The sequence below is a fragment of the Rhincodon typus genome, chromosome 8, assembly GCF_021869965.1.
Source record: "Rhincodon typus isolate 14 chromosome 8, sRhiTyp1.1, whole genome shotgun sequence".
Taxonomy (NCBI): domain Eukaryota; kingdom Metazoa; phylum Chordata; class Chondrichthyes; order Orectolobiformes; family Rhincodontidae; genus Rhincodon; species Rhincodon typus.
The window spans coordinates 61,914,875-61,929,996 of record NC_063339.1 but is presented as its reverse complement, the minus strand read 5'-3'; positions in this window follow the sequence as shown (position 1 = coordinate 61,929,996).

The following is a 15,122-nucleotide window of genomic DNA, read 5'->3' as shown; positions in this document are numbered from 1 at the left end:
TTAGTTTGCTCAGCGAGCTGGTTCGTTAGTTCGCAGACATTACCTGCTGGGTAACATCATCAGTGCAGCCTCCAATGAAACGCTGTTGTGTTTTCCCACCTGGTATTTAAACTCTGGTGTCCGTTGGAATCGGTTACCTCATTTCCGGTTTTTCTTCACAGTGGTTTGCGATTGTCTAGGCCCTAACTTTTTCTTATTTTAAAGACAAGTGTAAGGTGCTGCATTCCAGATGCAATTCTATTGGTCAAACTACCAAATTTGAAGCAAAGCATACTTTATTTATACACACAAGTTAAAATGCAACAAAAGAAAGAATAAAAAAATTAGAAAACTTAACAGAATAATAATACAGTAACCTTTACAAATTAACTGTTCCAATATGGTAACATCCCGTAAACACACCCCTTGGCAAAATAGAAGTACAGAAAACAAATTGTCTCACATGCAACAGCAGCAACAGGAAGAGAACCCCTAGCTTCTAGCTGTAACCAAGAGAGGCAAAAAATAGCCTCCACTTCTTCAAAACCTCAGCAGCAATGGCTACTACTAAAAACTAAAGAAAACTAAAAATCCTGGCTCTGTGGGTGCTTGGCCACACCCATTCAGGCTGCTTATATTGTTACAACTTTAAAATTAAAAACCCAAGGCCTCACAAGTCTTTTCTTTATGAGTATTTAATAGATATCTCTGCACCTCTGTCTTAAAACCTTTCTTGAAAAATAACAGGACAAAATAGTTCTCTTCAAGCCATAATATCATCACACTATACGTTGTTTCCACTTTGTCCCGTCCCCTTTGATCCCTTTAGTCCTAAGAAGCATATCTAACTCCTTGAAAACAATCAATGTTTTGGCCTCAATCGTTTTCCTGTAGCAAAGAATTCCACAGGCCACCCACTCTCTGGGTAAAGAAATTTCTCGTCATCTCATTACTAACTGGCATACGGCGTTTGCTTAAACTGTGAACCCTGATTGTGGGGCTCTCTAGTCAACAGGAACATTCTTCATGCATTTATCCTGGCTAGTTCTGATAGAATTTTATTGGTTTCTATGCAATCTCCCCTTATTCTTCTAAACTCCAATGTATATAGTCCTAACCCATCTAGTCTCTCTTCATACATCAGTCCTACCGTCCCAGGAAACTAGCACCTCTATAATGCCATGAGGGAGGTCGGTATCATGTGGAAGCATCAGCAGACAATGAGCAAAGACCAGGTGTTCGACTTTGTTTCACTTTGGGAATGATTTAAATCTGATGAAACATAAACATATTTCAAAAAGAATATTGCAAGAACTCCATATCAGGCAGATGGCCAAAAGCCTGATTATACAAGTGATTTTAAGGAATGTCTGAAAAATTGAAAGAAAGCCAGAGAGAATTTCCAGAGCTTGAGGTCTAGACAATTGAAGGTGAAGCAAGTAAAGTTAGGACTACAAATGAGAGCAGCACAGTCATCTCCGATTGTTGTGATGCTGGATGAGATTACACAGATAGGGGATGGTAAGGCCAGATAGGGATTTGAAATCAAGGATGCAAAACAAGACATTGAAAGATTTTTATTTATACTGCATTTTGGACAACCAGAAGATGTCTCCAAATTATTTTACAACAAATGGAGTACTTTTGGAAGTGTAGTCACTATTGTAATATATGGTATGTGGCAGTCAATTTGTAGGCAGCAAATCTCACAAGTAGCGAAGTGGTATATTGTCCAGGTAGTCAGCTTTTGTTGTCGTGTTAACTGAAGGATGAATACTAGGCAGAACACCAATGAGAACTCCCCTTCTCTTAAAGTACTGCCATGGAATCTCTTACATTGTATGTTTTTGTTCCTTCAATTACTAACCTTAACTTTCTTGGTTATCCATGGTTGGCTATCCCCTTCTAGAATACTTCTTTCTCACTGGGAAATATTTTTGTTGTGAGTCATTAACTGTTTTCTTAACTATCTGCCATTGTTCCTCAACCATTTTTTCTTCTCCAGCAACCCACTTATTTACATTTAACACAGTTGTTTATAATCCAAGTTTCTCACTCTCAGACTGAATGGTAAATCTTACCATGTTGTGGTCACTGTTTCCAAGGGGATGTTTTTACTTTAAGTTTATTCATTTAGTTTGTTACATTTCACATACCAGATCCAAAATAGCCTGATTCCTGGTTAGATCCACAACATATTATTCTAGGAAACTGTTCCAAACACATGCTATAACTTTTTCTTGTGGCTATTTCTACCCATTTGATTTTCCCAAGTTTGAAGTCACCCATTATTAATGCATTGCTTTTTTTTAATATCCCCTAATTATCTCATGATTTATTCCCTGCCTTATAGTATAGCAATTTTTTATAGACTACCATACCAACATTTTTTCCCCCTTGTTGTTTCTTTTTTCCATGCAAATGGATTCTATGCTCTTTGATCTTAGATCATTTCTTGCTAACATACTTATTCTATCTCATACTAATAAAGCTACCACACCTCCCTTTCCTTCCTGCCTATCCTTTAAAAAGTCACATATCCCTGAATATTCAGTTCCCAGCTTTGATCCCCTTGTGATCGTGTCTCTGCAATGGCTATGCCATTGTAATCATTAACCTGTAATTGTACAATTAATTCATTTATTTCATTACTGTGTGTATTTAAGTAAAGACCCATTAATTTTGACTTCTCAGCGTTTCTCCCCCTTTGACCTTATTTGCTACTGTTTCCTATGTTTGTACACATCCTGTCCCATCTAGTATTGTTATCCAAATAGCTGCCCTGCAATGCTGCCACTACCCTTTGCTTTGTAAGCCTATGCTTCCCCTCTCCCAAATTCTCCCATACTCTAATTACTTTGAAGCACTCTGTACAGCGCTAGTTATTTGTTTTGCCAGGACACTTGTCGCAGCATTGTTCAAGTGAAGCGGTAACAGCTTCTCTCAATTCTGTATTGGTGCCAGTGCACTGAAACGCATTCCACCCATATCAAACAATGAGCCACAAATTTAACTCCTTGACTTTATTTACCTTATTTCAGTTTGCCAGTTGTTCGGACGGTAATTCCAATCTTTGCATTTACCTCTGTATTTTAATTTATCTAGCTCCAACTGTCAACATTGTTGGTATCATTGTGAATAGCAACAATGAATCCCTCCCCTCCCACTACAAGTTCCTCTCTAGCCCTGATGAGATGTCATTAACCCTGGCATTAGGCAGTCTGATAAGGCTTTAGGATTCATGCTCAGGACTGCAGAGAACTGTATTTATCCATGATTTGTATTGATTATATTCTTTTATACCCCAAACACACTCTTTTTTTTCCTCCCCACATATTAATGACTTCTTGTACTACAGTGCCGTGGTCAGTTCTCTCACCCTCCCTGCAATCCTCAACTCTTATCCACATAACTAGTAAGAACCTTGTAACTGTTAGACAATTGCAGGGGCTGAGGACCCTCAAATGTTACCCCAGGTCCCTATGCTTGTCTTGCCTGCAGTCACACCTTCCTGTCCCTGATCACAGAACAAATCTGAATGACCTCCTGGACTAAACTGTCCAGATGACTTTCCCCTTCTCTGTTCTGTTGCAATGTCTGCAGCGTGGACTGCAGTTCCTGAAGCTGCAAACATTGTTACAGATGTGGGAGATCTTGGTGTCTAGCAGCTCCCACATGATCCATCCTGCCATCACTACTGTGTTTTGTTTACTTTATTAACTAATTACTCCAGAATCACTACTGTTTGCATTTTATTGTATTTATTTTTAAAAACATCTCTATCAATCTTATACTTAACAAGTTATTTAAAAATACAGTTAAAAGAAGGCTAAATACCAAAACACAAACTGAAGACCTTAGTTTTATTTTAAAGACTAGAAATAGTCAATAACCCTACTGACCAATCAGTTTCTCTCTCTCTGTGCTTGTGTCATATTGTGGTTTGTGACTTTTCTCTGCCATTGGTCTTACTGCAGGTCAGCCCATCGACCTGCACCCTCTATCCTCTCCCACTCACCTCCTGCTTGGGAGACTTTACTTCTTGCAGTAAATCTTATGAAAAGTAACTTGTCCCCCCTCTGCTCCAAATTCCCACTTTGAACCAAATTCCCAGTTATATTCTCTTGGCCTTTGTCTTACTCAAACAAACTCTCCACTTATGCTCATATGGAAATAAACACACCATAAATTGGCAATTTGTTTAGTTTTGTACAATCTGCTCTGCCTCTAATAGTTTTACACTCCTTTCTAGAATACTGTGAGAGTTGATGAGTATCCTAGATGCTCACATGCACGTCACGGGTAATGTTGTGAAGAATGCTGATGCTCTCATGCACAGGTCTCATCTGGGATGAGGGACCCCTCTAGGAAGAGGGAACATTAGCTGCATGTTTGTGTTGTGTAAGTCAATCAGTATGGTGTAACTCCTTCACATCTCTGTGATAGAGAAATGTCCTTTGCAAATTAAGATCTGTATGATACAAGCATGATCTACATGCAAGGCCACAGAACTCCACGCTGATGCCCTGGCCATCAACCTTAACAGCACTTTATTGGTGCAAAGGGAGCAAAGGCATGAACAATGTCTGACAAACAATGTTTCATAGCAATAAAACAAGTATTCCTTTGAGGGCAGTAATACTTATGCATCACAACTAGTTATCACTTCTGCATGTCCGTAAATGTCAATACAAAGTCATTAGTTTCTGATTCTAGCTGCAATCAGGTTTTCTTGTCTGCCTCATCCTACTACTGCCAAGGCTTCTTCATCATCTTCACCATCAGTTACTCCCGTAGCATCTCTGTCAGACTCCTCCTGTTGAATAGTGACTGTCCTGCTACTGGCTGTTCAATAGAAGACAGAGGGTGGTAGGAGATGGAAAGTACTCAGCCTGGAGCTCGGTGACCAGTGGTGTTCTGCAGGGATCTGTTCTGGGACCTCTGCTCTTTGTGATCCTTATAAATGATCACAAAAGGGGAGGTGATGGCCTAGTGGTATTATCGCTGGATTGTTAATCCAGAAACCAGATAACATTCTGGGAACCGGGGTTTGAATCCCGCCATGGCAGATGGTGGAATTTGATTTCAATAAATATCTGGAATTAAGAGTCTAATGATGACCATGAATCGATTGCCGATTGTTGGAAAAACTCGTCTGGTTCACTAATGTCCTTTAGGGAAGGAAACTGCCATCCTTACCTGGTCTGGCCTACATGTGACTCCAGATCCACAGCAAAGTGGTTGACTCTTAACTGCCCTCTGGGCAATTAGGGATGGGCAATAAATGCTGCCCAGCCAGCAACACCCTCGTCCTGTGAATGAATAAAGGCTTGGATGAGGAAGTGGAAGGGTGGGTTAGTAAGTTTGCTGATGACATGAAGGTTGGTGGAGTTGTGGATAATGTGGAGGGCTGTTGTAGATTGCAATGGGATACTGACAGGACGCAGAGCTGGCAAAGAACTGGCAGATGGAATTCAACCCAGAAAAGTGTGAAGGGATTCATTTTGGAAGGTTGAATTTGAATGCAGAATACAGGGTTAATGGCAGGATTCTTGGCAGTGTGGAGGAACAAAGGGATCTTGGGGGCCATGTCCATAGATTCCTCAAAGTTGCTACCCAAGTTGATAGGGTTGTAAAGAAGGCATATGGTGTGTTGGCTTTCGTTGGCATGGGAATTGAGTTTAAGAGCCGCGAGGTTATGCTGCAGCTTTGTAAAACTCTGGTTAAACCACACTTGGAATATTGTCGCCTCATTAGAGGAAGGATGTGAAAGCTTTAGAGAGGGTGCAGAGGAGATTTACCAGGATGCTGCCTGGACTAGAGGGCAGGTCTTACGAGGAAAGGTTGAGAGAGCTAGAGCTTTTTTCATTGGAGCGAAGAAGGATGAGAGGTGACTTGATAAAGGTGTGCATGATTATGAGAGGCATAGGTAGAGTGGATAGCCAGAGACTTTTTCCCAGGGTGGAAATGACTATTACGAGGGCGCATAATTTTAAGGTGATTGCAGGAAGGTATAGGGGAGATGTCAGAAGTAGGTTCTTTACACAGAGAGTGGTGGGCGTGTGGAATGCGCTGCTGACAGTGATAGTGGAGTCAGATACATTAGGAACATTCAAGCGACTATTGGATAAGCACATGGAGGATAGTATAATGTAGGGTAGTTTGATATTAGATTAGGATGATATGTTGGCACAACATTGTGGGCCAAAGGGCCTGTACTGTGCTGTACTGTCTATGTTCTATGTTCTATGTCCTGATCAGATCCTCTCAAATTATATATCACACAAATTCATGAAAGACCCTAGTATGGCCACTTTTAGTCCTGAAACATGCCCAGTCTACCTTAGATTACCCTGGAAGGGTAAGGGGTCTCAAAGGTTTGAGCATCCAATGAAGCTAGCTGTTTCAGGCTGCTACTATGCAATAGCAACTCAAAGGTGTTCGTCACTAATATGATGCTGTCATGATGTTAAAAATAATGTACTATTGCACATATAGGAATGTGGTATATTAATTTCAGTGCCCATGTTAATGCCAGGTATGTAGGCCATATGCTGCAAAGACTGGCAGGTCATTATCAACCAGCATGTTCTTTCGGCTGCTCACAATAGCAAGGCATTGTTACAATGTGCCTTGCTCCTTGGAACAATCAGAACAATCATTGTAACAGCAAGGTTGCCTGTACCCAACCAAGTTAAAGTTGTCGGTCTTGCTCACAGTGTGGCGCACTTGAGTATACTGTACCCTACATATTTTAATACATAGGGCCCTGTTCTTTGCCAGCAGAAAGACCAGTAATTAATTAATTATTATTAATTAACACATTCCGTATACTTAGGCTAAGCCACAGTTTGCTTTCAAGTTCCTAAGTCAGCATCCTCTTTCATTAAGGTGATCATAAGAAATCTTATGACATATCTGGATTTTGTTCAAGCCTGGTAGATTATCAGATGCCATGCACATAAAGCAACACTCCTGTTTACAGGGGTTGAGGGTGAAAGAAATATCTAATTATAGATCCAGAAATATAACTCTTCTAAGAAATGGCGGCATTTAATTTTGGGTGTTACAAGAGATAATTTTGTTTAGTTATACAGTTTTTGTGTTTATTGACCAAGTTGTGAAGTGTTCATTCACTTTTCCTAAGTACAGGCCAGAGAAAGCTTCTGCTTTGTTTCTTGATCTCAGTTTCTAAAATATTAGTTTACATAAATGTTGCTGTTCTTAAGCCCTTCATTACTGCAGTCAAAAGGAAGCACCTGGAAATGTGAAGTAATAAGGTATGAACTGTGAACCTGTGCCTTTTGCTCAAGATAAATGCTGAAATTTCTCATGACCGGCAGTAGTAGGACTGCTGAGAGACTGAAGGATTTTTGGCTTGAAAATAAAGCTAAGTTTGTCTTTGTTGTAGAACATGAAATCATGTTGCCTGAAACAACAGGGTCCTCCCTTCGCCCAGTACTGCCAACAGCTGGAGTGCTCCAGCAAGCCGCAAACTGCACACCACTGTTCAGCGAACACACACTTCTTATGAACCGTTGCCAAACTTCAGTATTGCAACCTGAGTGTTGCCAAACCGAGGAAATCTTTTGAGAGTAAAATGGTGCATTTCACCAATGCTGAAAATGAGGAGAACAGCTCCATCCCATTCCCTCCACCTCGTTATTGTTCAATCACATGATCTATTGAAGCCAATCTTGACCCCAAGGTGAGCTCCAAACACATATTCGTTTTCACTAAGCCTGCCTACTTCAACCTCTATATTAGTGGAGTTCACTGCCTCACTCCATCTTTCTGCTGCAGAAACCCTCATTGACACGCTGGGTACCTCCAGAGTTGGCTATTTTGATAAACTCCTGGCCGATTTCACTCACTCAATCCAGCTACTGTCATACCACTGGAAGAGGTGCTGGGTTTTCAGACAGGGCAGCATGAAGATGAGAAATAGGATTGGGTCAAAAGAGGTCCTTGGGGGCACCAGAGATACGGGAAAAGGAAGAGGAACTATTTATGTTCACTTGACAGGGCGAGAGTTTCAGAAGATACTTGACACGATCAGCCAGTGGGAGGGAAGGACTTGGCAGAAGCAACTGATTAAATGGCCCCAGCGATGTAGAAATCCGTGAGCTCCTCATGTTGATTGTTAGAAATGAGGGTGGAGATTGAAATAACTCCACAGAGACTGGTATCCCATCACCCAATCACACTTTTTTTTACACATAGAAAGTCCTTGACACTGGTGCAACACCCTCAGAGACAGCTCTCAGAGTGTCAGAATATATGATACTCTTCTTTTTAATCTGTCAGCCAGGGCTCCCTGATTGGATCAGATTAACAGCCCCAATCAGAGAACTCATATGCTATGAGATCCACCTGGCTGACCTTGTTATAATCACTACATCCCTCCTCCTCTACGTTTGATGGCATAGGCCAGTCTTTTTTCTTGTAGCACCTCCTGGGACGATTTAGCACTGGGTCAGATTCCTATGACTGCGTCAGATACAGGTGGCGTGTAATGCACAGGAGCTCACATCTTGTGCCCGGAGCGTCTCAAGAAATTCACTCTCTTCTTCTGGTGACAATAGCGTCGATGTGGTGAGATTCACTGTGTCCATCTCAGATTCAGAGGTCTCTTCAAAACTTGACAAACAGGGAGAAGCTACTGGTTCTGTTAGCCTTTCTGATTGTTCCAAGGAGCAAGGTACATTGTGCTCCTGCACCATTTGTGAGTTTGCAGCTTTTATATGGTCCACGTGCTTGTTCAGGACGGTTGCTCCTATTCAAACTTTATACATCACTGGTCCTGACCATACATTGATCGTGCCTCTTCCTCATGCACGGCCATCTATGTGGTTCCTACGCTAAACTTTGTCTCCTGTAGTTTATTGTCCCTCTCACTTGGTGGAGTCTGGCATCTGGCACTGCCATTCCTGATGCCATTTCAGGTCTGGGAAGATCAGATTTAACCTGGTGCAGAGTCTTCTCCCCATTAGCAACTCTGCTGGAGCTATACCTGTGGTTGCATGAGGAGTGGTCTTATAATCAAACAGGAACCAAGACAGTTGGTATCTAGTGAAGCTGTAGGCTGTTTCTTCAAACGAGCCTTCCAAGTCTGGGCTGCTGTTTCTGCCAGGCCATTGGATAATCAATGGTATAGAGCTGTCCTTATATGTTGAATCACATCCAACTTTAGGAAACACTCAAATTCCCTGCTGGCAAATGATGGTCCGTTATGTGTGACCAATACTTCCAGAAGTCCGTGTATTGCAAAAGTTGCTTGCAGTTTTTCTATTGTCATCTCCATGCTTGACAAATGAACTTTTTGCACGTCCAGCCACTTTGAGTGGGTGTCCACAATGATTAGGAACATTCAACCCATGAAAGAACCTGCATAGTCAACATGTAACTCAGTCAAGGGTTTACCCGGCCATTCTCACGAATGAGGTGACAGCTACTGGCAGTAATTTTTGTCCTCGTTGGCACTCTGGATACTGCCCCACCAGCGCGGCTATGTCTGTATCCAAGCATGGCCACAAGACATAAACTCTCAGCAATATCTCCATTTTTGGAGACCTCTGGATGACCCTGATGGAGTTCAGCCAGTATCTAGCAGCGACCTTTGCTCAGGCCAGTCAGTCTTGCTCCCCATAATAATATGTTATCCTCTTACTGTGTGATCTGTTTTTTTCCTGGTCGCAAAAGGATTGACCTATGGTTGTGACAGCTTTTTTTTCCCCCCATCACTATCAGTTGTTTCAGTTTTGCCAAGGGCAGAAATGGGAAAAGGACTGTTTCAAAAAAAAAAACAAGGAATGTGGAAAGGTCTGCTGCCCTTTTAAAAGCAAGCCAGTGGCCCTTGTTGTACATGTTGGGTAGACTGTGATTTGTTCAAGCAGTGGAGGAAGTTTAGATGCAGATGACTTGGCACTAGAGAAGGTGTGCATATTGAAATCTAGCCAGTAGCAAGTAGCTGATTAGTCTGTGGAGTGGTGACCAGTTATCAAAGACAAAGACCTTCTGCTTGCCAACAACCATGTGATTGGCTCCCAGCTAGCTTCACAACTGGGGGTGTGAATGAGATAGACAGAATCCTTCGGACTTCTGTAAAAGAGGTTGTTATCCATTTCTCTGCAGTTGAGTAAAAAAGACACCATAAACCTAAAGAAGCTCAGTTTATTTTACTTCAGTTGTTGCCTTTGAACAATAAGTCAGAGATATTATAATAGGCAAGCTAAGTGCTCAGTGCCTCCTGCAATGTTGTAAAAAAAATTCAAAGAAAGTGCAAGATCAACAAACAGCAAGTCCTGTTGCTCAATGGTTCTTAATTGTTAACCTGTTGCTGGAATCTACTTATTTGCAATAACAGCAATCCTTGTACTGTCTGTCTACCCTGGTCTAAAAGACGGATAAATTGGGGAATTTTGAATCTTTAATTTTTGTGACAACTCCAGGAGGAGCAAGGCTTGACTTCAAGTACACTTCCCCAATGAGGCTCAACAGTATAATTAGTTAGGATGCATAAATCTTATTAAGGAATGGAGGAGAGAATACACGAGAGTCCAGAAGTCATAAGGCTTGTCATGGGTTAATGCTGATATAGGTAACTAGGCAATTAACGAAATTTTGTCCAAATATGGAGACAGAAACAGTGGAAAGGTGAAGTCCATAAGTTAGACTATTAGAGAATACTTTAATAGAGGAAATGTCATTGAAATGAAGTTCCAGGAAATGTGCAGAAACAGTTGCAGTGCAGAAGATGACAAGAAAATTGCAGATTATCATAAGATCCAGAAGCAGCAGAGAGATGCGCTTCAGGCCAGTACAAAAGTAACTCCAGTGAGAAACCAGATGGCAGTTGATGCTCACAAATCACATCAACTGCAGGTTTAGCAGAGGATTGAAGCCCCCAGATTGTCCATCACAGCAGTAATGAGGAAAGGTTGACATTGATCAGGTACTTCGAAAGGTATTTCCAAGAAAATCTGTGTTCCACAAACTACAGCTCTCACCACATCATTAGATTTACATTCAGTTCCAGGCAATACACATGCACACTTGATCTCTCTGTTCAAGAGCACTGACTCACTCTCTCAACATTGTCTTGGTCCGCAGGTTCATTTTATTGTTTGTCTCATCTGGCATTTAAATTGCTTTATCTTCCTTTCAGGTGGGAAGGATCACAAGCTTAAACATCTCTCGGTTACCATACCTCTTCATATCCTTCTTCACCTTCTTCTGACCCCATCCCTGCTTTCAATCTCATCTTTACTATCTTTTCACTATCTCCTCTGATCTTCCATTCTGCAGTGAAAGAACACAGAGTGGTTCGCGTGTGGAATGAACTTCCAAAGGAAGTGGTAGATGCAGGTACAGTTACAACACTTAAAAGAAATTTAGATAAGTACATGAAAAAGAAAAGTTTAGATGGATATGGGCCAAGCACAGGGATGTGAGACTAATATAATTTGGAATTATGGTTGGCATGGACTGGTTGGACTGAGGGCTCTGTTCCCATGCTGTATGACTCTATAATTACTGCAAGTTCAAAACCCAGAAGAAAGTTTTGTATTTTGGATTCTCTGATTGTAAATTGGTTGAACATACTTTCTTGCCAAATTTTAAGTCTTTGTGCTGTACATTAACCATGAGGTGCATCTGCATGATGCAATCTCTAGCTGACTATTTGAAATGCCAGTGCAACAAATTAAATTTGGAGGAGCCAAATGTTTAATGTTGATTGATGCCAAATAAAGCTAGCATCCAAACTTTGTGATGCTTCCCTGGAATTACTGTTGGGAGTAATGAGGATGGAATGGTTTTCCCAGCAAAAGGTAAGTGAAACATGTGGCTCTCACTGAGAATGCATAGATACAGTGGTAGTGGACATAAGCAGCAGAAAGATTTGTATCCAGCCTTAGATGCAGTTTAATAATGAACCTGGTCAGGAAGATACTTACATTTGCAAATTCACCTGCATCCTGTCAATACAGAACACTCCTCTCTCTATATTTAACCAAGCATGTTCCATCACATCATGACCAGTTAAGTTTCAGCAGCACCCACCCTTCACCTCTTATATATTTCCTCACCACAGGTATCCAAATACCACCACTATTCACTCCTGTCCTCAGGACTGGCCTTTGGTTCATCACAGTTCTGTTCTTTTACCCTTTGTAGACAACTGCATATCAATGGATTTAGGTTGCAGCTATTGTGCAATTCTAGAACGACAAGGGCAGCAGATATGTGGGAATACCACCACCTTAAAGTTCCCCTCCAAGAAACTCACCATCCTGACTTGGAAATATATCACCATTCTTTCATTGTTGCTGGGTCAAAATCCTGGAATTTGCTCCCTAGTGGCATTGTGGGTCAATCCACAGGAGGTGGACTGCAGCAGTTCACGAAGGCAGCTCACCACCACATTCTCAAGAGCAACTACAGACAGGCAATAAATGCTGGCCAGCCAGTGACATTGCACAAATGAATAAAGAAAAAAAACCTCACAAGGCAGAGAAGGAAACTGTCAAGAAAAATGTTTCCTCAATCAGAGATGAAGCGGAGCTGGTGACTCAAGTGGGAATATGTAATGGTCATGAAAGAATGCTTTATTAACAGAGTACTGAAACAGGAATTTAATGCAAGCAAGAATTTTGTGTAGAGAGGGAAGGAGGTGCTGTACTTTTCTTTTAACTTCCAACAGCAGGTGTGTTTTTATTTAAGCTTACAACTTCCTATCTTACTGAAACAGTACTGAAGAAGTTAATGGGACAAAATGGCACCAATCCTTTGGCCATGGCAGTCTCCATCCTAGGACTTTAAAAGAGGTAGCTGCAGAGGTAGTGGATATATTGGAATTAATTCTTCAGAATTTCTTAAATTTAGAACAATTTCTAAGACTTGGAAGGTAGCAAAGGTAATCTGACTATTCAGAAAGGAGGAAAAGAGAAAAGAGGAGACTAGGGATAATCTATTATTAAGGTCATGTTAGAAAGTATGATTTAAGCAGAATCAACTCAGATTTATGAAAACTAAAGTGAGTTTTACATAAAAACTGAAAGAACTGTGGTTGCTGTAAATCAGGACCGGAAACAAAGTTGCTGGAAAAAGCCAGCAGGTCTGGCAGCATCTCTGAAGTTAAAAACAGAGTTAACATTTCGGGTCCGGTGACCCTTCCTCAGAACTGTGAGTTTTTGTGAGTTTTACATAATTGTTTTTGGAGGATTTAATGGGTAAACTGGGTAAGGAAGAAATCAATGGATGTTGGGGTATTCTGATTTTCAATGTACATTTAAATAATGCCAGGTAAGGTTACAACACAAAATTCAGACTCCTAGAAATGGGGTAATGTATTAGTTGGGATGAGGTTAAAAATAAACAATGGGAATAATGATCATATCTTAGCTGAGGGAACTGTGTGTAATGTATTCAAGTTTGTTGATGGTAAAAATTGGTGGGTAAGAAAGCGTGCAGTGAGAAGCAAGAAAAGAGGCTGCAGAAGGATAAAAACAGGTTGGGTGAATCAGCAGGAGCATAGCAAAAGGAATACAATGGGAGATGTGATATCCACTTTGGAAAGGACAAAACAAGCAAATTTGATTTTTCTTAGTGAGACTGGTAAATGTTTGCATTCAGTGGGACCTGGATATCCTTTTACATGAATCACAGAAGCTAACAAACAGATACACTTTAGCAGTCAGCAAGACACATTGTATGTATGATTTTATTGAGATGGAAGTGGAGTATAAGAATGGAGAAAATTTATTACAATTATACAGGACATTGGTAGGTCACAACTGGAATACTGCATGCAGTTTTGGTTATCTTTACGAAAGTAGGAAAATACTTTCCCTTGGAAAAGTAGACTAACAGCTTCTTAAACTTTTTCCTGAGTTGTGGGGAGGTTGTGGGAGGGGGCGGGGGTTGGGGGTGAGGGGAGCCAGGAGCAAGATTGGCTGTGAAAAAAATTTCAGATTCACGGTTGTCACAACAGTAAACACGAATTTCAGGGAAAAAGATCCATTCCAAAATAATACTTTGATAACTCAAAGAGGTAAATTGCCCGTAGTGTTCAGGGATGTGTAGATTAGGTGGGTTATCGGGGGATGGGTCTGGGTGGGATGCTCCGAGGGTCGGTGTGGACTTGTCGGGCCGAAGGGCCTGTTTCCACACTGTAGGGATTCTATGCCAACTATGAAAGTAATGAATGGAGATGACAATTCAAAAATAGCTGGCAGCAGAGTCATTGAAAAACACTTTCATTTTGCCTTTTGGTTAAGAAAAACAGCTATAGACAGTAAATTACTTGGGCTCAAGTTCTGATTTAATTTAGCTCCTACCTGCCCATATTACCTCAGCAGAATGTCTTTCTTCTTTCTACCTATATCGTTGGTAACTACATGGACCACGACAACTAGATCTTTCCCCTCCCACTCAAGTTCCTCTGCATCCCAGATGAGAGATCCTGAACCCTGGCACCAGGGAGACAACACAGCCTTTGGGACTCTCGATCCTGGCCGTAGAGGACAGTGTCTATTCCCCTGATCATACTATTCCTGATTACAACTACATTTCTCTTTTCTCCCCACTTTTGAATAGCTCCCTACCATGGAGCTATGGTCGGTTTGCTCAACCTCTGTAGACCCCCCCATTCTCATCCATAGAGAGAGGAAGAATCTCAAACCTGTTAGACATGCTCAAGGGCTGAGACTACTTCAGCACTACCTCCTGGATCCCTCTACTTGCCTTGGTCATTGTCACACTTTTGCAGTTCTGAGGAAGGGTTCCTGGACCTGAAACATTAACTCTGATTTCTTTTCACAGATGCTGCCAGACTTGCTGAGCTTTTCCAGCAACTTCTATTTTCGCCTCTCCACCCCTGATATGAGAAGTCACACGACACCAGGTTATAGTCCAATAGGTTTATTTGAAATCACAAGCTTTCGGAGCTACTTCATCAGGTGAAGTGAGAGAGAAGCACCCAGCGCACAGAATTTACAGGCACAGAAAGATCAAAAAAACCATACAAATGGTGTCAGAGATAGTAGGAACTGCAGATGCTGGAGAATCCGAGACAACAAGGAGCAGAGCTGGATGAACACAGCAGGCCAAGCAGCATCATAGGAGCAGAAAGGGTCTAGGCC